The sequence below is a fragment of the Lynx rufus genome, unplaced genomic scaffold, assembly GCF_022079265.1.
Source record: "Lynx rufus isolate CCGP_SWC_20201006 ecotype Redwood Valley unplaced genomic scaffold, mLynRuf1.p SCAF_9, whole genome shotgun sequence".
In the NCBI taxonomy this organism is placed as follows: domain Eukaryota; kingdom Metazoa; phylum Chordata; class Mammalia; order Carnivora; family Felidae; genus Lynx; species Lynx rufus.
The window spans coordinates 48221572-48245707 of NW_025814897.1; the positions used below are offsets into that span (position 1 = coordinate 48221572).

Consider the following 24136-nt stretch of genomic DNA (forward strand, 5'->3'; position numbering starts at 1 on the left):
GTGAAATATAGCCTTCTTCTATAACAGTAATGAGTAATGACCCTTATACTGAAGCAGTTATGAAAGAAAAGTAGGGAGTCATAAAAGAGTCATCACTTTTATAGGAGCAGCTTTTTAAAAATAAACACTACACAACCCTTAGGACTTGTTTTAAATCCTAATTAACGCATAAGACCTCTTTTCTCAGGAAACCTCATTCGACACCATATTAGACTACTGACCAGTGTTCCATTAAGGCTTATTTTCTTCCTATGATTGTCTGAGCTCTCTTACAGAAAAAAATTATCTCTTTATATTCAGCTAAAATTTTTTAAAAAGTTTATTCACTTTGAGAGTGAGAGAGCAAGAAAGCTGGAGAAGGGTGGGGTTGGGGGGGAAGAGAGAGAGAGAGAGGGAGAGAGAGAGCCAAACAGGCCTTACAGTGCCAACACAGAGCCGGGTATGGGGCTCGAACTCACAAACCGTGAGATCATGACCTGAGCCGAAATCAAGAGTTGGACACTTAACTTAGTGAACCACCCTGGTGCCCTTCAACTAAAATTTTAAGGTCTTGTTAATATGGTAGAAGAGGAAAATAGCTATTGTGAGATGACTCTGGCCAAGGTCAGGCCAATTAACAAGTTTTATACGAGTTAGTAATTGGATGGCTTTTGATGGCTGCATGACACTGAAGCTCAGGGCTTCAAACCTTCAGCAGTCATGCAGTATTTAATTCCAACTTTCACGTTTAGTAGCTACCCTTTCTTCTAACCAGATCAAGCATGACACCTGCAGTAAGTGCATGATAAAATAAAGGTGTGTTGAACTGAGTTTATTTGCACATTTTAACAGTGAGGTCAAACACATAAAGACATATATTTTATTCAACCATATATTTACTCTAATTCCTTGATTAATTCATCCAATTAACATTTATTGAGCTATTTTTAAGGGCTTGCATGATGCTCACTGCAGGGAGAATAATAAAAAAATTATCAATTTATAGACTCTACTTTTGAAAAGCTCATAATATAGCAAAAAGACAGTTGTATACACAAATAATTTTGATCCTCTAGTAAGTGCTACCCAACACTGAGGAAGTGCAATGGAGGTGTGTTATTTCAGCCTGATTGTTGAGATAAGACATCACAGAGGAAGCAGTACTTGAATTCAGCCTTGAAAAATGAGTAGGGATCCACCAAAGAGTCATCAAATACATGAGTAGTTCGTTTAGTGTCAAATAGTACCTAATATCTGTTCCAAAGCCTGTGTAAGCAATACAGCCTCTCCTCCCCACGAAGGCTCATTCTATGCCATGCTCAACAACTGACTAGTTATCTAGTTGTATACATTGCAGCTTGTTTACTCACTGCCTAGGGTAGTTTGAGTTTTCATGTATAGTGAAGAAATTCTGTGTCACCCTCAAGGTAGCATAATCATAATGATCCATAAGCCAATTATTCACTGCCCTCCCTCATGCTTTTTTTCCCATTCTTCCTTCCTCTTCTGTTCAATAACATGTGTCTGAGGTACCATTTATACCCCGCAGCTAGACATTCACCTTGTCTCATTTTCTGAGGTGAAATCAGTTTTTCAGCTGTAGTAAGCATGCCCCTGGAAATGTGTCACTGCTGTTCTGCCCTCACTAGCAAGCATTTTCTGTTTTTCATCGCAAAGTAGTGATGTGTTTCAGGCTTTGAGCAACATCCGAGTTTCCACCAGCTGTGTTTTGCATTGTCCTCATTTTGTATAATTAAGAAAAACAGGAAGCCAATCACTTAAGTAAAGCTGACCCTCTTCATTCTGCAGACCCGGGAAAGGACTACATCAGGGTTTTTTATAGTACAGTTTTTACAAAATGTATCCTGCAATCCACTTGAAAGTGGAACAAGGTTAGAGGAGCTGTGGCAGCATGGCGGCCTTCCTCTTGACTACAAACAGCTGTGCTTTTCTGAAACCACACAGTCTGGTTTAACACTCTTATATAATTTGATTTGTCACATTGTGACAGAGGATTTCCCCTGCCATTTTTTATACAACCTCAAATCTTGGGGGACAAGGGGACTTTTTGACCTAACCCTTATATCCTCTGTGTGTCCAGCTTTTTTTTTTTTTTACATTTGTGACCACACTATATAGGTATTTGCAAGTGAGTTTCTTTTATTTTTTAATTTTAATTTTTTATGTGTATTTTTTTTGAGAGAGAGCGAGAGCGAGAGAGAGCGAGCAAACAAGCAGGGAGGAGCAGAGAGAGAGAGGGAGAGAGATTTTCCAAGCAGGCTCTGTGCTTTCAGGGCAGAGCCCAATTTGGGGCTCAAATTCACCAACTGTGAGGTGGTAACCAGAGCTGAAACCAAGAGTCGGACATTCAACCAACTGAGACACCCAGGTGCCCTACACCTGAGCCCTAGACTGCTATTCAGTCTTACTGAAGATTAAAACCAATAGTATGTATCTGAGAAAGAGCTTCTTATTCTACTTATTCTTCTTATTCTACTTGCTTATACAGAAGGGAAAGGCAATTACTTTATCATGTTAAATTTCATCTAGAAACAGTGTTGTGTTAAGGGTCAGTAGCACTAAATTAGATTAAATATTTACTGAGATCATATTTGTGGACTACTGTAATCCGTAAGGAGGTTGTAAAGATATTTAAAACATAACCACTGCCTTCAAAGAATTCATGGGAGAAGTGGACAGGGGTAGGTACAATCAAATATAATTTATAGTAGGATGTTATATGATCTGGGTCCTATTCTCATAATCACCTGTTTTGTGATTAAACCCATCTTCTACCTATACAAATTTGATCTAGAGCATCAATTCCTATCAAGTGATCCTTCCCAGCTAGCATCTGAACGTGAGTAATTATTGCTCGTTCTTTCAACAGATATGTACTAATCACATACTGTGTTCCAGGCATTGTGCTGTTTTCCTCAGATTTGGAAATCTTCCCTCAGTGGCATCCATAGTGCTCTGTGTGACCACAGAGCTATCATTTACTAGACACTATTATTTTCTAGTCACTTTATTCATCTAATAAGCTCTAGGAGGTAGGGATTTTCATCCCCATGTACAAATGGAAACTGACTCAGTGAAATTAAATAATCTCCACAGAGTTATACATTAAGTAACTGGTAGATTTACACCAAAACCCCTACAACTGTGCTGACTCTCCATTGTACTACTTTTGAAGCCCATGCTTTCAGCTAATGGAGACATTTTATGAGTATGTTGAGTGCGTGGAGTACTAATGGAAAGGAAACTATTTTACATGGCAGAAGGTTCTATTGGAAACAGTTTAACACCTATATATATATATAGAGAGAGAGAGAGAGAGAGCGCGCGAGAGAGAGAGCATTTTAGTTTTGTTTTTGAGTTCAAGATCAGAAGGAAATTCTTTGAACATAAACATAGGCATTGGGAATAAATCAGCTAGGATTAATACAAAGAACTTCAAACAAGTTTAATATAGAAATGGCGACACAAGAGAAGTTGGAGAGTCTATCTCTAGAAGTTTTTAAAATTAGATTGGTTTTTTTTTATGTTTTATAAAAAGGCATATGGACTGAATTGTCTCTCAAGGCTATTTCAATTTACAAACTGATCACATTACACCATGATATTATCACTAAACAGACTTGAAACTGCAAACACCTAGAGAAGGACTTCCTGGTTTAATAACTACAGTCCAGGTAGCTGCCACCAGGTGGCAGTAGCCAGGCACTCATATCTGCTATTTGAGAAAAATCACCGAATCGGAGACTCTTAAGAGGGGTCCTGGATAATATTTGGTCCAAACCATCTGACAATTAAGGAAATTTGAGACTCATAACCATGATTAAGCATAGTTAAATGAGAATTTCTCTTTTATTAAAGAAAAATCTACATAAATATTAATTAAGCCACATTATATGTGGAATAAAACAAAATGGAGGTGCTATTTATGGTAATAGTTAAAGCAAGAGATATTTTAAGCTTATTCAAATTCTTCTTACTATTCCCTCCCAATCAGCCCTCCTCCAGTCTCATCAAATTAAGGAACAGTACAGTATACTCTTGGGTAGGACTCTTTTTAGGGGGTGGATGTCTTCCTTCAGGGACATTTGTAGTGTCCCCAGGGAATCTGCAAAGCCAGTCCCCTAAGTTTGACTCTGATCCAAATCACTGAAGTTCAGTGCTAACAGTGACTTAGCCAGCCTCTTGTGTAGTGTTCTCACATTTGTTCTTCTATGGCAGGCAGGGAGAGCAACTCATTCCTGTAAACATAGCTAAGCTTCTCTGAAATCCCTTAAAATACCGCATTACAGTCACCTCTTATTATCACAGCATCAGTTAGGTACCTTACAATTGTTCTAACCTAGGTAAAATAGCTGTGCTTTATTGTAGTTGAATTTACTATAATTGGACTCCTTTCTCTTCCCTTAAAGCAAACACAACAGGATGTAAGTGAGTGAGATGTGATGTTATATCCTCTTACATCTGCTCTCCTTTTTGAAGTAAATCATTTACAATCACTGTATTAACAATATTAGAATACCTGCAATGCTTCTCGTAAATGAACACGACACACCTGTGTATCTCCACGGTACAACAGGATACTGCTGTTCCGGCCTAGTTCCCTAAAATTTTTGGGTTAGGAATCTGTCTACCAGATAATGAAAACTACCTGCACTGAGATCATATGTCTGCTTAGAGGCAAAGCCAGGAACAAGGTGTAAGTCACTGTAGTCATTCTGGTGTTCATTTAGCTGTTTTACTTAAACTTTCTGGAACTAAGAGCCAGCTTTGCAGGAGTGACAAGAATGAAACTAATTTTAGGCTTGCCTTTTAACGGCTTCAACCTGAAACAGAGATAGCATCTGAACCCCATCTGTCAGCTATGCCACCTTGCCCTGTGCTATCTAACACATTTTGACTCTTTCATTGAGCTTGCAATGCCACTGCTCATGGCAGAAATACCAGGTTCTGGAGAAAAGCACGATTTATTCCAACTCAGGGGATTATTGTCAAAAGGTCATCCAGTTCTTTCTTTTTACTAATTATGTTAGAGGAAGGATTTAAAAAAATGTCAGGCTTTAAAAATATCTATCAACATATATTTTAAACAGAATTAAAAAGTCACAATAGTATTATGCATAGCGTTCCTTGCATGTGTGGACGTGTGGTGGGTGTGGATTCATTCATCCATTTACATCATCCATATTCATCATTATGTTTTGTGAAGGCCTACTGTCAGATTTGGCTGAAATCACCACAGGTGTCAGATCCTTTCTTTACTCATTCAACATGGATTTAGTTGGATACTATTATATTTTATTCACCTTGTTAGGCATGAGTAAATGTGGCCTAATAGTGAACGGATTTTTATAGAAATATTACTCAAGATAAACTTAATTAAATAGAGTTGGACTGCGATTTTAAAAAAAGGTGTATTTTTTTTCTTCTAAGAAATAAATGTTAAGGGTTTTTTTTTTTGAATCATTATAATATGCACAAGGTACATCAACTCTTCTAGTTGCTTGGAGGAATATCAAAAAATAGAAGACAAGATTACTGTTAAAATTCATTTAATTGTAAGCCATAATGCATACATCTCTTAGATTCTTATTTAAATAAATGATGGAAGCAATTCCAGGATACCATGATATGATTTTCAAGCTAACTGTTTTAAGCATCAAGTGATAAAATGTAGAGGGAGAGAACCCTTTCAGATGAGGCAAATCTGGAAGGCTTCATGTAGGCATTGGGAATTTGAGTTAAGTTGAACTCTCCCTCTAAAACAAATGAGTATTCCAAATGCAAAGAAGGAAGTAGGTAGAGGGGCTCTTGGGTGGCTCAGTTGGCTAAATGTCCAACTTCAGCTCAGGTTGTGATCTCACTGTTCATTCACGTATTCCAACCCTAGGTCAAGCTCTGCGCTGACAGCTCAGAGCCTGGAAGTTTGCTTTGGATTCTGTGTGTCCCTCTCTCTCTGTTCCTCCCCCATTTCATGCTCTGTCTCTCTCTCTCTCTCTCAAAAATAAATAAAATGTTAAAAAAAAGTAGATAGCAACACTTTTTTTTCTCTCTCTCTCATTTTCCTTCTGTTCTTGAGCCTGGCATTAGATAGAGACGTAGGCAGTTATAGGAAGTGTTGGCATTAGCTTAGGACTTAGGAGATCTAGATGGTAGTCTTCGTCCAGCCTGTGAAAGTCATGAGGCCTGAGCATATCCTCCTGCAAGCAGGAGGTTGAACCAAAGGATGGCTTAGAGTGGGCTTAGATCCCACTGCAGGATCACTCATTATATTAGATATTGCTTGATATTATAAAAGCATACCTTCTTCAATGGACATTTTGTCCCATTAGGATTAGCAGAAGTCAAGATTGAGAAACAAGTGTAAAACTAAATTATCTAAGTGGATTCTACGTGATGGAAACCTAGTTGCTATTTTGTTTGGCATTTATAGTATTCATCAACACTTAGGAAGCAAAAAAATAGTGTCCATTTTAAATCTTCAAATTAATATGTATTGTGTACCAGGTGCATGGTCTATCCTAGATATTAATGAATGATTTGCCTTTCAAATACTTTCTCAGCAATTCAAATGAAATGCTATCCATATTTTCTAATACATGTTTCATTCTTGCTGTAGACTGTAGCACAAATTATATTTCACTCAACAGTTATTCAATACATATTTAATGAATGCCTATAAATACCAAGCACTGAGCTTACAAGATGCAAGGGATATACAAATAAATAAAATGCTTAAAACTTAGTGTCCTTCCTCATGAAGATTACAGTCCAGTGGTGGAGTCACATATATAAATAAATCAATTATATTTCACCATATTAGAGTTTAAACCAAGAACATTGGAAAGCACAGAAGGAACATGGACTTCTTGGATGCAAGGCTTCTCAGACGAAGTAACATTTAAACTGAGTCTTAAAAGGTGGTGACAAAATGGCAGCCCTCAAGGTACAACCAGCACAGTGATGAGTGCATCATGGAGTGCATAAGGAAAGTCTCATCTGCGACAGCCTATTTGATGCTTACTCACATAGTAATTGCAGAAATAAGAAATAATGCAAAGTACTTACCACAGTGCCTAGGACAGAATAGGTGATCAACTAAGGGTGGCTATCATTTGTATTATCATTCAGACCTATTGCACTATACGTATTGCCACTCACTGGTATAGACTCCATATCTCCATTGTACTTTTTCTTCATAGCTTATATTATGTTTATAATTAAGAAGTCATTTATGCATTTAATATCTGCTTTCCTACAGACTGCAAGTGAACTCCATGAGAGAAGGAAATAAAATTATATTGTTGATTGTTGTATTCTTAGTATCTAGCACAGTGCCCAGACCATGAGAAATAGCCAGTAAACATTTGTTGAAAGAATATGTCATGATAGGAAGACACCAGTAAAGAATGGTCTATCATTAGGAAAATGTAATGGCAAGTCATATGAAAAAGGCTGAGAACTCTACCTCCAGAATATTAATTTATTGAATTTCCTTCACAGCAAAGGAAGGCACCCAGACCTCTTAGACCAGCAAGTACTCCATCAGGAACTCAAGGTCCAGCACACCCCTCATTTTTTTCTCTCAACCCTGCATTAGTGTAATCCCTAAATTAGCCTCAAAGGGAGTAGTCGATGTATGGCCAGAGAAAGTAACTTTGTGATTTTTCTGTTGCTTTTGATACAAAAATGTAGATTTCATTCAGTTGAGTCTACCTCCCCACAGCCCTTAACATTTTCTAAGCAACCCCTCTCCTCCAACCAACATACCATGTCTCATGGAAAGTTTATTAGAGGAGCCCATTCAGATCCCCTGGGACTTCATTACTTTCCAAAGCCATGATGAAGCATTATTCTGAATAAAATTAAGTTCTACTTCTTCCAATTAACAGCAGATGATGAAAGTGCCTGCCAGTTCTGTTGCCTTTCAGCTGGGTGTTTTTCTCTTGCTTGGTCATTTGTAAAATGTGAGCCCTCCTAATGGGGGATCTAGTTATTCACTTGAATTAATGAGTTTCAGCTGAATTAACAGTGCCTAGCACACTGTGGGTATTCAATAACAGTCAACAGCAATTTATATGCTGACTTAACGTGCTCCAGTTGAGAATGTTGGCTAAAATCAATATAATGTGGCTTTCCTACTAGATTTGACTTAAAAAACATCAAGTTCCCAAATTTGGGGCTGAGAATACATATATATATATGTATATATATATATATATATAGTTCTTCTCTGAAAATAACTGAAAGAATTCTGGAATATCTTTTGAGATGAACTTCTTAAATATTTCCAACGAGTACACAAGATCCTCCAGCCTACCAGTATCAATATTTTGAGACTTAGATTCTTTGTCCTAGAATAATATCTGGCAGACAGTAGACCTTTATCAAAATAATAACTGAAAATAAATAGAAGGAACATGTCACAAACAATATGTTAGGGCATAGCCCATTACTATGCACCCAGTGGACACTCAATAACAAGTGATATAATGAATTTTGAATTAAAATAGAAAAAAAAATGTCTCAACCAAGAAAATAAAATGCAAGGAAGTACTGATCAGGAAAGAGTTCTATTCACAGGACTAAAGAGGTGAAGTTAGCAAGTTCACATTACAGTGAAGCATATGGTGTCTAATGCCTTATAGCATATGTTTGCATGTTGAAGCTTTTAATTAGAAGGAATTATAATTCCACTGAGATCCTTATAGTTCTGGACTGAGAGCCTTAAAAAATCAATATTATGTGCTTGTTAAATTATAACCTTTGTGAAAAATCAATAATATGTTTGCTGAGAAAAATATTTGACATGTCAGCTGAATTATGGAAACTTCTCATGCCAGTGGCTAAACCCAATGATTTATTTAATCATATTTATTAAGTGGACTACTTTATTGTATCAGTATATTATACTAATTTACATATGCACACGTTGCCCGGAGCTACGCCCTCTCCCCAGCTCCCCTTGGCTTACCTCCTCATGGACAGAAACAAGTCTTCTACCTCTTATTTACAAGCAACTCAGTGTTTATTTTTAAATGATTTTAATTATAGTAACAACAACTGTAACAATAGATAAAAATTCTAACAATGTAAGCTCTGTGTCAAGTACTGTATATACTGATGGGAACTATGCGTTGGTTAAATTATTCACCTTTATTCCATATTCATTCATTCATTCATTCAGGAAGCTAGTTAACATTCATTGATACCTACCAGCTGACCAGCCATAGTGTAAATCTCTAGGTCAGTGTCAAAGAAAAATCTATCATGACTCCTTGTTGGTAAGTAACATTGGAGGAGAGAGAGAGAGACAAAAAGATTAGAATGTCATAATACAACATGACGGCTCTGACAATGCTATATAAAAATGTTTTAGGGCCTTAGAGGAGTCATGGATAACAGCTGGAGGAAACCCGACATCTTCAGTAGGGTGGTATTGCAACTGGGACTCAAATTTGCGTTTCAACTGAATAGGTAGAAAAGAAATGGGAGAACATTCAAAGTCAGCAGCCCTCACCATATCATGGAAATCTGAACAGCCTAATAAACAGATGTAGGAGAAATTTGGTGTGGCTGAATAAGACCTTGAGAGCTGGAATGTGCAGAGAATGGAGAGAGAGAGAGAGAGAGAGAGAGAGAGAGAGAGAGAGAGAGAGAGGAGTGCAGATGAAATAAGACGAAATGAAACTAGAAATGCAGATTCAAGATAGTTTCCAGGAGGTCTTGTATGTCAGGCAAAAGAGTCTTAAATGTCCTCTGTGATTAAAGGGAGCCAAATAAGAATGCTCCTGGAGCAGTGACAGGTTCTGAGTTTTATTTAAAATAAATAAAAAAGAACAGGGACTTTTGATTACTCCTTTACAGAAGGGAGAACTGGGTAAATATTAATATATTACAATATGTAAGAAGCATGAATATTATATCCATAAAGAATCTACTAGGGTATAAATCCTTGCTTTATAAACTTTCTAAGAACAATCACACTCAGACCTAGGCGTTGAGCTTTAAATTTGAGGATGCTTAGCTTGCCACCTTGTGGCTGAAGGAAGATTCTGCACATGAAGGATGTTTTATCTGAGAAACAGACAAACCCAAATCAGTTAGTGAAACAATGTATTTGTTCAACTCTATTCCATGTATTTGAGATAAAAAAGTGGATAAAAATGACACTTAGAATGAATATTAATTATTGCAAAAATAAGAATCAGAAAATGAACCTTGACTCCTTTCTCTTTCATCTCTTTAAAAAATTTTTCTGAAATGTTTATTATATTTGAAAGAAAGAGAGCAAGCATGAGTCAGGGAGGGGCAGAGAGAGAGGGAGACAGAATCTGAAGCAGGCTTCAGGCTCTGAGCTGTCAGCACACAGCCCAGCCTGATGTGGGGCTTGAACCCATGAACTGTAAGATCATGACCTGACCCGAAGTTGGATGCTTAACCCACTGAGCCAGCCAGGCACCCCTCTTTCATCTCTTGTATAATGTATATGTAAGCCATGTTGATTCAATTTCCAAATATGTATCTACCTATATACAGTTATTTTCCTTGATAATGCCAAGTTTTGCCAAGAACATGGAATAATCATAGCTCTTTTCTGTTACTGGTCGGATATAAATTAGTATATTTCTGATGATAGATACAACCATTTTGGAACAATTTGGTTATCTAGCAAAATTGAAGATATTTATACGATCCAGAAATTCCACTCCTAGGCACATACGTAATGAGATTCATACATATGTGAACCAAGAAACATATATAAGAATTCTGTAGCATTATTGTTATAGTTTTGTTATTCCAGAAAGGAAAACAATAAAAATATAATGAATGTTCTTTGGTAAGAAAATGGTACGTTGTGGTGTACCATACAATGTAGTACTCTACAAAATTAAAAAGAAATGAACTCTACCTGCACACGTCACCATGAATGAATTTCACAAAATTACAGAAAGAGAGCCACAATATGAAACAGCTTATGTAGAGTTCCAAAACCACACACTTTTTAGGGATACTATGTCAGTCAATTCAATGTCCTGCCAGAGAAATAGAACCAGTATACGTGGTATATATATTTTAAGGAATTGTCTTATGTGATTGTGGGGACTGGCAAGTCTTAAGTCCAGAGGGAAGACCAGCAGGCTGGACACTCTCAGGCAGGAGCTGAAGCAGCAGTCCACAAATGAGGTGTCATCTGAGAAACCTGCAGATGATAACCATTGTTAGAAAATTCCTTCAGAGAAACAAATAATGGATACTGTAGCTTACTGAAGTTGACACATAAAACTCTCCCAGATACATGTCTAGATAGTTAGTGAGACCATTGAAAAAAGCAAGGAATCATGAACAGGAAATTTAACAGTTTCCTCCATAGAGAGGGAGATAGAAATGAGTAGTGATGGGCACCTGGGGTTTCTGCTATATTGATAATATTCAACTTCTTAAGCTGGGTGATAATTATAGGGAGTCTGTTATATTATTTTTTTGTAGCTTGTATAGCTGATATAAATTATTGTGTATGCATTAATGACTTCACAGCGAATTTTAAATGTAATTTTTGTCAAAATACAAAATAATTATCTTCTAAGAATGTAGAGGTCCTCTCAGTATAAGTTAGGGAGTTTGGACTCTTCTGTCCTCATGTATTTTAAACATTGAGGGCTACTGCTAACATCCAAAACAGAAAAATCAGGAAGAAAAATTTCTAACTTGATTTTTGGTCAATGCTCATGTTTATTAAAAGCGATCAGAAGGCCATTTTTGAGGGGAGAGTGACACAGAGTTACTAATCCTCAAGGCGAATTACATACAATTGCATAAAGTCCACCTGCTACCTGGACCTCTTCCTCTTTCCTTCCAGGCAAAAGATGAGCCCAGGTGAGAGGGGATTTCATCACCAACGATTTTAAAGTTCATTTTTTTTGTTGTTTCTTATCTTTTCTGAGGAAGGATGTTGGAAGTTTGAAGGAGTAATATACACGAACATTTGGAATGTTTTTGTGCTTAAGCAAGTAAGAACTTGGAGTCTGTGGGCCTTGGATGTTTCCTCACAGTAGAGAGTGAGGAGGCAGAGCTCACTGCAGACTCTGTGACATGCCTGTTCTAGGTACCAGAATGAGTCCCCTGAGAGCATCCCAAATGGCCTTTCTCCTTTGTCCTCTCACTGCTCTCATCCATTCTTCATAGGATGCCAGTGTAAGTTTTATGGTAATAATAATTTTTAAAAAAACATGTAATATAAAATTTTCCATCTTTACCATTTATTTACTTATTTATTTTACTTTTTAAGTTTATTTTGAGAGACAGAGAAAGCACAAATCGGGGAGGGGCAGAGAGAGAGAGGGAAAAAGAGAGAGACCCAAGCAGGTTCTGCACAGTCAGCACGGAACCCAGTGAGGGGCTCGAACCCACAAACTGTGAGATCAAGACCTGAGCCGTGGTTGGATGCTAAACAACCTGAGCCACCCAGGCACCCCTTAACCAGGTTTTAAATGTACAGTTCAGTGGTGTTAAATATATTCACATTGTTGTGTAACAGCTCTCCATAACTTTTTCATCTTGCAAATTAGAAACTTTCTGTGTAATGAAGAAGTCCCTGTGAATCAGCATTCTACTTTCTGTTTTTATGAAATTGGCCATTCTAGATACTTCATGTAAGTGAAATCATACAGAATTTGCCTTGTTGTGACTGACTTATTTCACTTAGCATAATGTCCTCAGAGTTCATCCGTGTTTGCCTGTGTCAGAATTTCCTTCCTTTTAAGGCTGAGTGCTATTCTATTGCATGTACATTTCACATTGTGCTCATACATTCATCTGTCCATGGGCATTTGGGTTGCTCCCACCTCTTGTCTATTGTGCATAATGCTGCTGTGAATTTGGAGATGCAAATCTTTCTGCCAGACCCTGCTTTCAATTCTTTTGGCTATCTGCCCAGAAGTGAGATTGCTGGACCATATGGTAGTTATATTTTTAATTTTTTGAGGAAACTACCGTTTTTCCATAGTGGTTACACCATTTTAAAATCCCACCAACAGTGTAAGAGTAGGCTTTTTAAATATAAATCAGATCATGTCTCTTTCCTCTTGAAATCCTCTATCAGAACTCTAATTTTCTCAGGGTGGGAGCCTAAATAGTTTCTGAGGGCTATATGGTCCTGTGTGGTCTGCCCTACTTTACCTTTTCTGCTTCATATTTCACTACACTTGCCTTTCTTCAGAAAGCTCTGTCAGTCCTACAGCCCACTAAGTTCTTGCCCAGCTCAGACGCTTTCATGGTTGTTCTTCCTTTTCATTTGGAATGTAGCCCACCCAACTCTTTATGTAGGAATTCTGTCATTCTTCAGGATTCAACTCATACATCATCATTTTGCAAAGTGTCCACTGACCTCCTCTACTGAATGAGGTTTCTCCTTTGTGCTCTCTTGGAATACTTTCTCATTTCCTTAACAATCTGGAATTGTTTTGTTTATTTGTTAATTTTGTTTTGTCAGTCACTTCTACTAGAAAGGAAGCTCCATAAGAGAAGGAATATTGTCTGTCTTGTTTATTATTGAATCCAAGAAGCTAGTGCCCCTAATAAACCTACAGATTATTCTTTGCCCAAGACTGAACAAGTCTTATCCAAATTAAGGAAGGGGTAGCTATTTTAGGCTAAAGAATGGCATGCTTAAGAAGCTTCCCTGGATTTTTAATTTTTCACATCTTGATGAAACCTTTACAAGAAAGAAGAAGAAAACACACACAAAAATGAAAATGTAGCTAAGAATGGAATGGACCAAGACACATACAAAGTGAAGCCAGAAGTTGCCCATAGCTTTAAGAGCTAAGTTGTTTCATTTTGTTTTGTTTTGTTTTACCATGAATAGAGAATGTACACCAACTGACCTCTGTTAACCTTGCCAAGTCTACCAGTTTATGAAAGTCCAAACTATACAGAAGTCTCATCTTTCAGACCCTGTTGTCATGGATGATAAATTTATCAGTTATATTTCAGATTTTGAATTGAACATCTCAGGCAATTTATTCTGCAAAATTCCTTGAAATGTTAGTTGCATGTTGCAAATTTTAAGGGGAGGTGACAAGCTTAGTTACACTGTAGCACATAAATGGTGATCTCCTTTTGGTAATATTTCTGTGGCTCAGAATAAACTTAATTTCTGTCTAAGACAACTGTTTAAGGCTCTGCTCTGTATGAAGTCCTCTGGAGGAAACAATGTAAGAACCTGCCTTCAAGCATTTTAATATCTTCAGATGTTCTGCTCTGTTATCACTCCTCTCTGACTTTGAACCTGCTGTTCCATTGCCAAAACCCTTGCTGTTTCTTTGCCTAATGCTTTCTCATTTTGTAAGATAAATCACAGGTGTCCTATTCTCCAGGAAACTATCCCCTGATACCCCCAAAGCCAGATTAAATGTACCTCCATGGGAACCTATGTATACTATACTTTAATGTGGCATTTCATCAATTCTAAGATGCACTTTTTAATATTTAGCATCTCTAAAATCAAATGTGTCTCATCAATGACATCCTAGATTGATTAAATTTGTTATTCTCAGTTACTGAAAAGGGAGTTCATGGGAGCTGGGACTGTGGTTCATCTTTCTAAATATTTTCAGTGTCTATTACAGTGCCTCAGTAACTCACTATAAGTGCTTAACAAAAGGACAGAGGGATAGAAAAGCTACAAACTCACTGATGGATGGCTTCATTATGAGAGAAGTGTAAAATGAAGATAAATAGAGGTTATATCTGTTTGGGAAAGATCAGGGGAGACCAGAAAAGTGGACATTTGAACAGAATCTCAAACAAAGAGAACGATATTTCCCACCCAATAATTCAAGGAGCATCATTCAAGGCAGAAGCAAGAGCACAAACAGGAAAGTGAGAAAGATGAGTGAGACTTCAGAAAAAAAAAGTTGTTTGGCTAATTTTAGTGGAATGCAAATGGGTAAAGAAGTACAGTCAGAGGAATGTAGAGAGAGATTAAGAGTGGCGTGAATACTATGACAAAGTGTCCATGTTTTGTTCCAGAGCACAGAAAAGGGCTTCAAAGCTTGAGTGATATGGTGAAGTTGTGCTTAACTATGTGCCCAGGGGTGATTGGTTGAATGACTTGACTTGTGGAGAGAATGCAGATAAGAAAAGTAGTTACCACCTTTCCACGCTACCCAGGAAGGGGTCCATATGGTGTTGTTTTGCGTTCACATCATAACTTAAAGGAAAACTTCCACAATGCCTGGACCCTTTTGATGTCCTGCAAATGGAAGAGGAGGATGTCCTCAAATTCCTTGTATCAGGAACTGATTTAGATGGCACCAACCTTGACTTCCGAATGGAGCAGTACACCAACAAAAGGAAAAGTGATAGTATCTACATCATAAATCTGGAAGAGAACCTGGAGAAGCTGCTGATGTGGCAGCTGCAGCCATTGTCACCATTCAGAACCTAGCTGATGTCATTGTCATATCATTGAGGAATATTGGCCAGCGAGCTATGCTGAAGTTTGCTGCTGCTACCAGAGCCACTCTTTTTTTTTTTTAATTTTTTTTAACGTTTATTTATTTTTGAGACAGAGAGAGACAGAGCACGAACGGGGGAGGGTCAGAGAGAGGGAGACACAGAATCTGAAACAGGCTCCAGGCTCTGAGCTGTCAGCACAGAGCCCGACGCGGGGCTCGAACTCACGGACCGCGAGATAATGACCTGAGCCGAAGTCGGCCGCTTAACCGACTGAGCCACACAGGCGCCCCCAGAGCCACTCTTATTGCTAGCCACTTCTCTCCTGGAACCTTCTCTAACCGGATCCAGGAAGCCTTCTGGTTGCTGAGACTTCTGGTGGTTACTGACCCCAGGACTGACCACCAGCCTCTCACAGAGGCATCTTGTGTTAACCTGCTTACCATCGCTCTGTGTAACACAGACTCTCTTCTGTGCTGTGTAGACATTTCTATCCCTTGCAACAACAAGGGGGCTCACTCAGTGGGTCTGATGTGGTGGAGTCTGGCCCAGGAAGTTCTCCACATGTGTGGCACCGTTTCCCATGGGAGGTCATGCTTGATCTCTGCTTCTGTGGAGGCCCTGAAGAGATTGAAAAGGAAGAGCAGGCTGCTGCTGAAAAGGCTGTGACTGAGGAGGAATTTGAGGGTAAATGGGCTACTTTAGTTCGCTGCTATTTAACCTGAAGTTGCAGACTGGTCTGAAGGCTTGCAGCTGCCCTCTGTGCCTATTCAGCATTTCCCTACTGAAGACTGGAATGCTCAGTCTGCCAGTGAAGACTGGTCTGAGGCCCTCATTGCTCAGGCCACTGAATGAGTAGGAGCAACCACTGAGTGGTCTTAAGCTGCTCTTCTGCAGAGGCAAACAAAAGGGAAATGAGGTTGACAGAAAGTAAAGTTTCTAAAAGTTGAAAAAAAAAAAAACAAAACTAGTTACTAGGTGGCTATCGCTTATTTAACAAACGTTTATTCAGCACCTACGTAGGTATTACAGCAGTCAATAAGATTTAGTCTTATTTATTGAATCTATAAAGGTGAACCGTCAAACAAACAGGCAAAAATTATAAGATAAAAAGGACTCTGTGTGTGCACAGGTCGCTATCAGTCCTGACCCTAGTAGGGTTGGACACAGGTGTCAGGGGAAGTGGATCAATCAAAGAGGCTTCTGGGAGAAGGTATCATCTTAACTGAGCCCTGAAGGTGAAGAGATGGCAAAGATATCTGGAAAGTAGCAAGTACAAAGTCCCAGTGGTTGTATATTACTCTTACTCTGAATTACAAATAATTCAGAATGGAATGGTAAGTTGGTGGGGTGGGGGGAAATGGAGAGGAGGGAAAGGAAGGTTGCTGTGTTGAGGTGGGGAGAGTCAAGAATGTAGTTGGAAAGGGAAATAAGAGGAAAGTGTAACGTTCTGGGGAGAGGAAACAAGGGCCTGATGGGGAAAGGGCAATGGAGATGGAAAGAACAAGAGTCCTTGCTGAAGCAGAATCCATTTAACTTACATTAGACTCATTCATTTGGCAAAATGTAGTAAATCCCTGAGACTTGCCATAGGGGTACTGAGATGACTACAATTATTGGATCACTGCCTTCATCAAAGAACTTGCAGTCTAATGTGAAGTCATTTTGGCTTTGACTCTGATGTTAGGTGTCATGTTCTGTTAATTGGATTAGGTTGATCTTACTCTGGAAGTCATGAGAAGAGAAAGATGCTAGAGGATCATCTTCTTCTGTGTGTGTTGTGTGTGGATGACCAGGCAAATGGCAATATCATTATTAGGCTATTTCCTTTTATACTTCCAATTGTATTCTATGGCCCACCAAGGATAAAGGGAAACTTGCAGACCCTGACTTATATTTTATTTTTTAAGAGAAATAGATCATGATTGGGAGAGAGGAGCAGAGGGAGAGAGAGAATCTGAGGCAGGCTCCACGCTTAGTGCAGAGTCCAAGGCAGGGCTTGATTCCACAACCCTGGGAGCATGACCTGAGCCAAAATCAAGAGTTGAATACTCAACTGACTGAGCCACCCAGGCACCCTGCAGAACATGACTTTTAAGCCAAAGATCCAGAGTATCTACCATTCTCAGTATAAATACCTGATTCAGAGAATAAGAAATGCATAATATCTGAGAGACACTATCGTGAAGGATTAAGGTAAGGGTTATGAGGATAGTGACGTATGAATCCTAGCTTCTTCACTAGTTGTATCACCAGTTTATTTAATTTTTCTCTGCCTCTAATTTCTTATCTATAAAATGAGGTAAATAAAACAGTAACTAATTCATAAGTTTGCTGTAAGGATTAAATAAATGAATACTTATGAAGCATAGATACTTATGTATGCTACATCATAGGCATCCATTCATCTGAAAGATGACACTATGAGTTCCCAGCAGGGTACCAGGACAAGAAAATGAGAAAACTTTCTAGCTTTTCTTGATTTGGGGCTTACATCTTAAGGTTTAGTAAGCACACAATAGCATTCTATAATTGTGTGTATTCAATTGCATATTCAAATACTTAAATTAAGTATAAAAATGGCTTCCCAGGAGAAAATTATATTATCTGGAGATTAAACAGCTATAATCAAGCATATATTATGAAGTGACTTTATCTGAGGAAATAATAATATTTTTATGACAGTATCTGGTTGCCAAATAATCCTCTTTGATTCGAACTTACTGATAATGAGATCAGAGCCATAACTTCTGTCTCGATCCTTCACCTGTTCCATGTTCCAGAGTCACTGAGGCTGGCTCATCATGAAGGGCTCTGGGACAAAGGCAGCTAGATAAGAACAGCTAGATGATTCCAAGCCCATTTGTACCACCCCAGAGATAATTTGGAGTGGTTGCCCACTTGGGCCACCTGACATCTTCCCATGGAGACAACAGCTGTTTGCTGCTGGGTAAATGAAGCATGTTGAGAGGGAAAAAAAAAGAGAGAGAGAATTCAGACAAAGAGCTATATTTTAGTGTCATTAGCACTTGCGTCTGTGACTGTTTCTCCCTTCCTGCTGGACAGTGATGGTAATCAGAGGCAGAAGAGACCAGCAACCTTGGCTCAGGAGGAAGCATGGATAAAGAGGGTAAGATGGCCTCACATATGGAAGAGAAACTGAATATTAGAGCAGTAGAGGCAAGACCTTTGCAACTCAGTGTGCATCCTTTGGAGAGTTTGCACTGATCTATATATGATGCTATGATGCTTATATGTAGCATGTAGGAAGCTGGCTGCCTGCAATAGGGGTAAGGCTGAGTTGAATCTATGTATGCATGCGTGTGTGTGTGGTGGCTCTTCTGACAACACTTAGAAAGATGAGTGTTTAACATTGACCCAAGAATAGGAAGAGACTCAGATTTCTTAAGCATCAGTCAGTAGTCGGGCCTGCTGCCAAGGCCTTTATGCATATTTTCTCGTCAATTCTCATAGCAACACTGTTATAAGTATTATTAGCCCAGTTTCGCAAATGAGGAATCTGAGTTTCAGAGAGCTTCTGTACTTGCCTGAAGTCGTGTTGTTGATTAGTGGCGGGAGCAGAATTTAAACTCAGGACAGTAAGGTGCAGGGAATTTGCCTCACTTGACTAGGCATCCCGATGAAATAAACATTTCATCTTTTCCTGGCACCAGGCACACTGAGAACACGCTTCTAGCCTTCAGCTGTAATGACACTCAGAGAAGTTGGAGCAGTTGCCCAGCTGGCAGATTGAATCAGACAGTGACTGCCCATAAGTTCTTACTGTCCTCTCTTGAATCCAGTGGCAATTATCCCTGCAGATTTACTCAGACTGTATTTGAATTTGTGCTTCAAATGGACAAACTAATTGTCGAGATTGTTCCTAAATCATTGCTGTGATTTCTTGGTAACAAAGCAATTTGACTTCCAACTCTCTTCTTCTGTAGCAAATTCCTCCCTAGCTCCCCCTCCTTCACCTGACAGCTGGCAATCACCCTGCATCCTTCAACCAGCTCTCAAAGTTAACTCAGCTAAACTAGGAGAAACCTTTTCTAGGGCAGGGGAATCTTCCCTCAACACAAAGCTTACAGCCCACTGAACTTTCTTCATTAAAACAAAGCAAATACTTGCTCATGTCTTACGTGTTCTATTCTGTTATTTTTATTCTCAAAATAATTCATGAGCTCAAAACAGGAAATTCATAATCACCCAGAGGCACCACTGTCAATACAGTGTGTATTCTTCTAGACTTCTTACCTGCCTTGCACACACATTAACATATTTTATTGTGCTTATCAAGGTTAGTACACATGTCTGTGTGTCCAGCTGCTGTCTGGGGGTTAAGAGAGCCTTCAGTAAGATTACTTGGGATGGCCTTACTTATGTGCTGCTCTACTCAGTACTGGCCAAGCAGGGGAAAGAAGGGAACTCATTCAGTTCCCTTGTTACACGTCACAGTTTGCCCTCCTCTCAATCCTTACTTGAGAAAGCCATCAGCTAACTAACACTCCTTCCCAGGTGCCTCACACCCCAAATTTTAATGATTCTCCCCAAAATAACCCTACTTCATAACCTGTACTACACATGGACCAGTTTTTCACTTCATTATTGAAAATCTTATATGGTACTTTTCAGTAACCAGATATCCTATAGAATCCCAACAGGTTTCTTGAGCACATGCTACTTCTAGGATGTGCTAGGTGTGTAGATTACCCAAGAGTCCAAGGAACTTAGATCCCCACCAGCTATAGTTCAGTTCAGAAACATTTACTGGTGGAATGTTTGCTGCTGGTGGTACAATAATGGACCAAGAAGTCTTTATGTTGGGGCACCTGGGTGGCTCAGTTGGTTAAGTGTCCGACTTTGGCTCAGATCATGATCTCATGGTTCATGAGTTTGAGCCCCAGCACTCTGTGCTGACAGCTTGGAACCTGGAACCTGCTTCAGATTTTGTGTCTCCCTTTTTCTCTGCTCCTCCCCCACTCATGCTCTGTCTCTCTCAAAAAACAAATATTAAAAAAAAATTAAAAAAGAAGTCTTTATGTTCTCATGAGAAAAAAGGTACATGTTTAAAAAAAACAAGAAGAAGAAGAAAAAAAAGAGATTCTCAGTGTGTCAGTCATGAGAGCACAGATAAAGGACACTTGGCTAAACATGGATGTCCAGGGAAAGCATCTGGGAAGAAATCATGTATGAGTTAAGTTTGAAGGCTGCGCAATAACCAGGTGAAACACATTTGGGGCTATAATCCTTAAAAATTTTTATAAGTTAAAAAAAACCCTGTTACCGTAAAATAATCATAGGTGATATTAGGTGACCACTTACTAGGTCACAGCCTCTCTACTAAGTACATTTAATGCATTGCCTCACTTGGCCTTCTCAAAAATTCTGTGAGGTAAGTACTAGTCTCATTTCATAGATGTGACTATCAAGTCTCACAGAGTTTGATAAGTTGCCCAAGGTCATGTAGTGCATGATGGAACTGGGTATTGATCCAGGCAGTCTCTCCAGAACCTGCACACCTAGCTACTATTCTACAGTTGATGTTTTGGAAAGTTATTCTAATATGATGGCCTATGGAAGGGAAAGATGACAGACATATTTAGCTATAAATGATCATTCACATTTGTTTCCATTTTGCTGACAGCACTGATAGTCTGAAGAGTTCACTCTTAGGGACCACGTTTTTTTTTTTTTTTTTTTTGATGACCTAGACCTGCAAAGAGCAAAGGACTTGACAGTTCCAGAAAGGAGAGCATTAATATTGGGCAAGTAGCTACCATGTGCCAGGAATACAGTGTCTTATTCAATGTTCATATTTTTCTGTATAGTATACTATAATTCCTAGTTTATAGCAATTTGACAAATGTCCCCCATCTAGCAAGTGGCATAAGTGAGATTTGAACTTATGTTTCTAATGCCAGAATTCATGCACATTTCACCATATTGGGCTGCCTCTTGGAGTCAGATGGCTAGCTTGATTTGAAACCTGCTTCACCATGTATTTTGCTTTGGAGACTCTCTGATCCTGTTTTCTCATTTGGTAATCAGAGTGATAATACCGTTGTTTCCCAACTTTTTTATTTTAAATTTTTTAATGTTTATTTTATTTTTGAGAGAGGGAGAGAGAAAGCGCGCGAGTTGGGGAGAGGCAAGGAAAGAGAGAGGGGGAGACACAGAATCTGAAGCAGGCTCCAGGCTCTGAGCTGTCAGCACAGAGCCTGAGGCAGGGCTCGAACCCAGAGGAATTATGAGCTGAGCCGAAGTGGGGCGCTCAACCGACTGAGCCATGCAGGCGCCCCTTATTTTCCAATCCTTGAAAATTATTTGGGATAATGTTTCTGAATGTACTTTTGTAAATTACAAGTAGCAATCTCAATGTGTGACATCTTATACAAATTCACTTTACAATTCCACAAATCCATTATTTTCCCAGATCATAGATCTCTGGCCCCATTCTGACTTTCTCAGAGAGCTTAAGCGCTGTCCAATCATACAGTTACCTCTTTTGGGTGAGCCTGGCCTTCTCTAGGTCTCCGGCTTAACTCAGAATTTTAGGAAAGATGGCTAGCATTTCCTATCAAGCTGTATCTCCAGCATCTTCGATTAACAGATGGAGGGCAGCACTGAGCTAGAATAAGTTCCCTCATGATTATTTAAACCATCAGTTCTTTAAAAAAGGATCTTAAGATCCGTTAAATATTCATGAAAGGAACTTCTTGGCAGTTCCTCCATTGTAGGTAATTACAGAGGGTTTAAAATATCTGACGTTGCTTGGGAGAACACAAAGCTCTGTCAGCTGCAAGCAGACAGCTGATTTGTAATTTAATTAACATCCTGGCTTGTCCTGTTCTTTGTGGCAAAAAGTGGAAATGTATTTCCTTTCATTTCTGAGTTTTGTTTGAAAAAATTCAAATGGAGCACCTGGGAGAGCTTTTCATCTCTCAGATCTGTCGTGTTACTTACATCCTGCGCCAGTCCTCCAAACATTCCTCTTTCAAGTGTCCTTTGGGCCAGCTGTATTGCTGATTGTGGGTCATTGGTTTTTGTTTGGTTTTGTTTTGGTTTTTTTGAAGGTTAACTTCATTTGGAGAAGATCTGGGTGCAATCAGCAATCAGTGAGCTCCAACCCAGTTTTATTAGCTCTGTGAGTAATGGATTTTGAAGAGAGATTTGGCCACAGACTATCTATTCAGTGAATGTTGATGGAGACTTTCTAGGTAGCAGGCGCTGAAGGTCAGCAGTGACCTGACTCCATGGAGGTTTCAGTCCAATAGAGGAGGCAAACATTAAGCAAATGATTGTAGAAATTAAATGTAAAATCAAAATGTGATTTATGAAAAATCAGTACAAGGGTACCCTGAAATCGGGTGAGGCAGATAGGTGTGGTATGGAAAGACAAAGGAAACCAGGACACCTCCTTCTGGAAGTAGACGTGAAAATCATGGCTGGTTGGTCTTGTGCTTCTTTCTCTAGTTGTCCTCCTATGTAATGACCCCCTCCCACCCCAGATTTATCACATACATGTGATTCTAGACAAATGGACTAGGATAGTGCCAGAAAGGATGCAAAGGGGGAAGAGAAACTTCCTCTAGCAAAAATATCATTCAGAGAACTTATTTGAAATTAAAGAAATGAATGTAATTACCAATCTGATCACTACATTAAACATTTTTTCTATCTTCTCTTTCTTTCTTTTTATTCATATTTTCCCTCTAGAGAGGGAGGCAGTGAGTTGCAGAGAGGATGAAGTAAGCATGGTAAATGGAGGTGGGTCACAGGTCACAGATAAGCAATCATGAAAAAAGGAAAGTGCTGGAAAGAGAGAAAGCTGGATACATACTGCACAAGTTTCCAATAAATAAAATTCCTAGAAAGAAATATCAAAGTGTTTAAACCAAATATTTCCCTCAAAATCAGATGGTAACTAGCTGGGCCTGGATGAGCATGCACTGTTACAGGATTCAAACTTAGAGTCTTGAGGGGAAGTGAAGACCCTTTATTTCCATTGTGTTCCTTAATTAAGACCACTTTCTTCACCAGTGGTTTTCTCTATTTTCTGAGCTTCATTCACTTTTTTCTTAGGAATCAGTGCTCTTTATAAGTTCATTATTTACTTACTTTTCTTACTTACTAAATGCTTCTCCTCAAATAGGTGTTTTTTTCCCTGCCAAAGCACATTTCTAAAACTAAGAGTCTTCCTTCCAGCAGTGGCATTTAGTCAGCCAGGTCTAGTGGACACATACTATGTGGTTGGTGTTCTGGCTTGACTGTTCTGTGGGAAACAGACATAGATATCAGAGATTCCTACCATCTAAGAAATTAGATCACAGAGAAGGAGATAATACAGAGAATGCTATATTTTTAAGTTGATTTATTTATTTTTGAGAGAGAGAAAATGAGCGCAGGGCAAAGAGAGAAGAGAGGATTCCAAGCAGGCTCCACACCGTCAGCATAGAGCCAGATGTGAAGCTCCAACCCAGGAACAGTGAGATCATGACCTGAGCAGAAATCAAGAGTTGGACATTTAACCGACTGAGCCACCCAGACACCCTGTTGTTTGTTCATAGTGTTAACAGAAGTGGTAGAACTAACGGATTTTGAGTATCTCCTAAGTATCAGACTTTGTGTAAGAAACTACAATCATTGCTTAATTTTGTACTTTTTCATAATGTTGCTA

General features: G+C 38.9%; 1 protein-coding gene and 1 pseudogene across 1 annotated transcript in view; both read left to right on the forward strand.

Annotated features, from left to right (window-relative positions):
- LOC124504975 (40S ribosomal protein SA-like) overlaps positions 1–16423 on the forward strand; it is a 110505-nt pseudogene extending 94082 nt beyond the window's left edge.
- DLG2 (discs large MAGUK scaffold protein 2) overlaps positions 1–24136 on the forward strand; it is a 1224822-nt gene that overhangs the window by 163324 nt on the left and 1037362 nt on the right. The gene's annotated exons all lie outside the window — the stretch shown is intronic.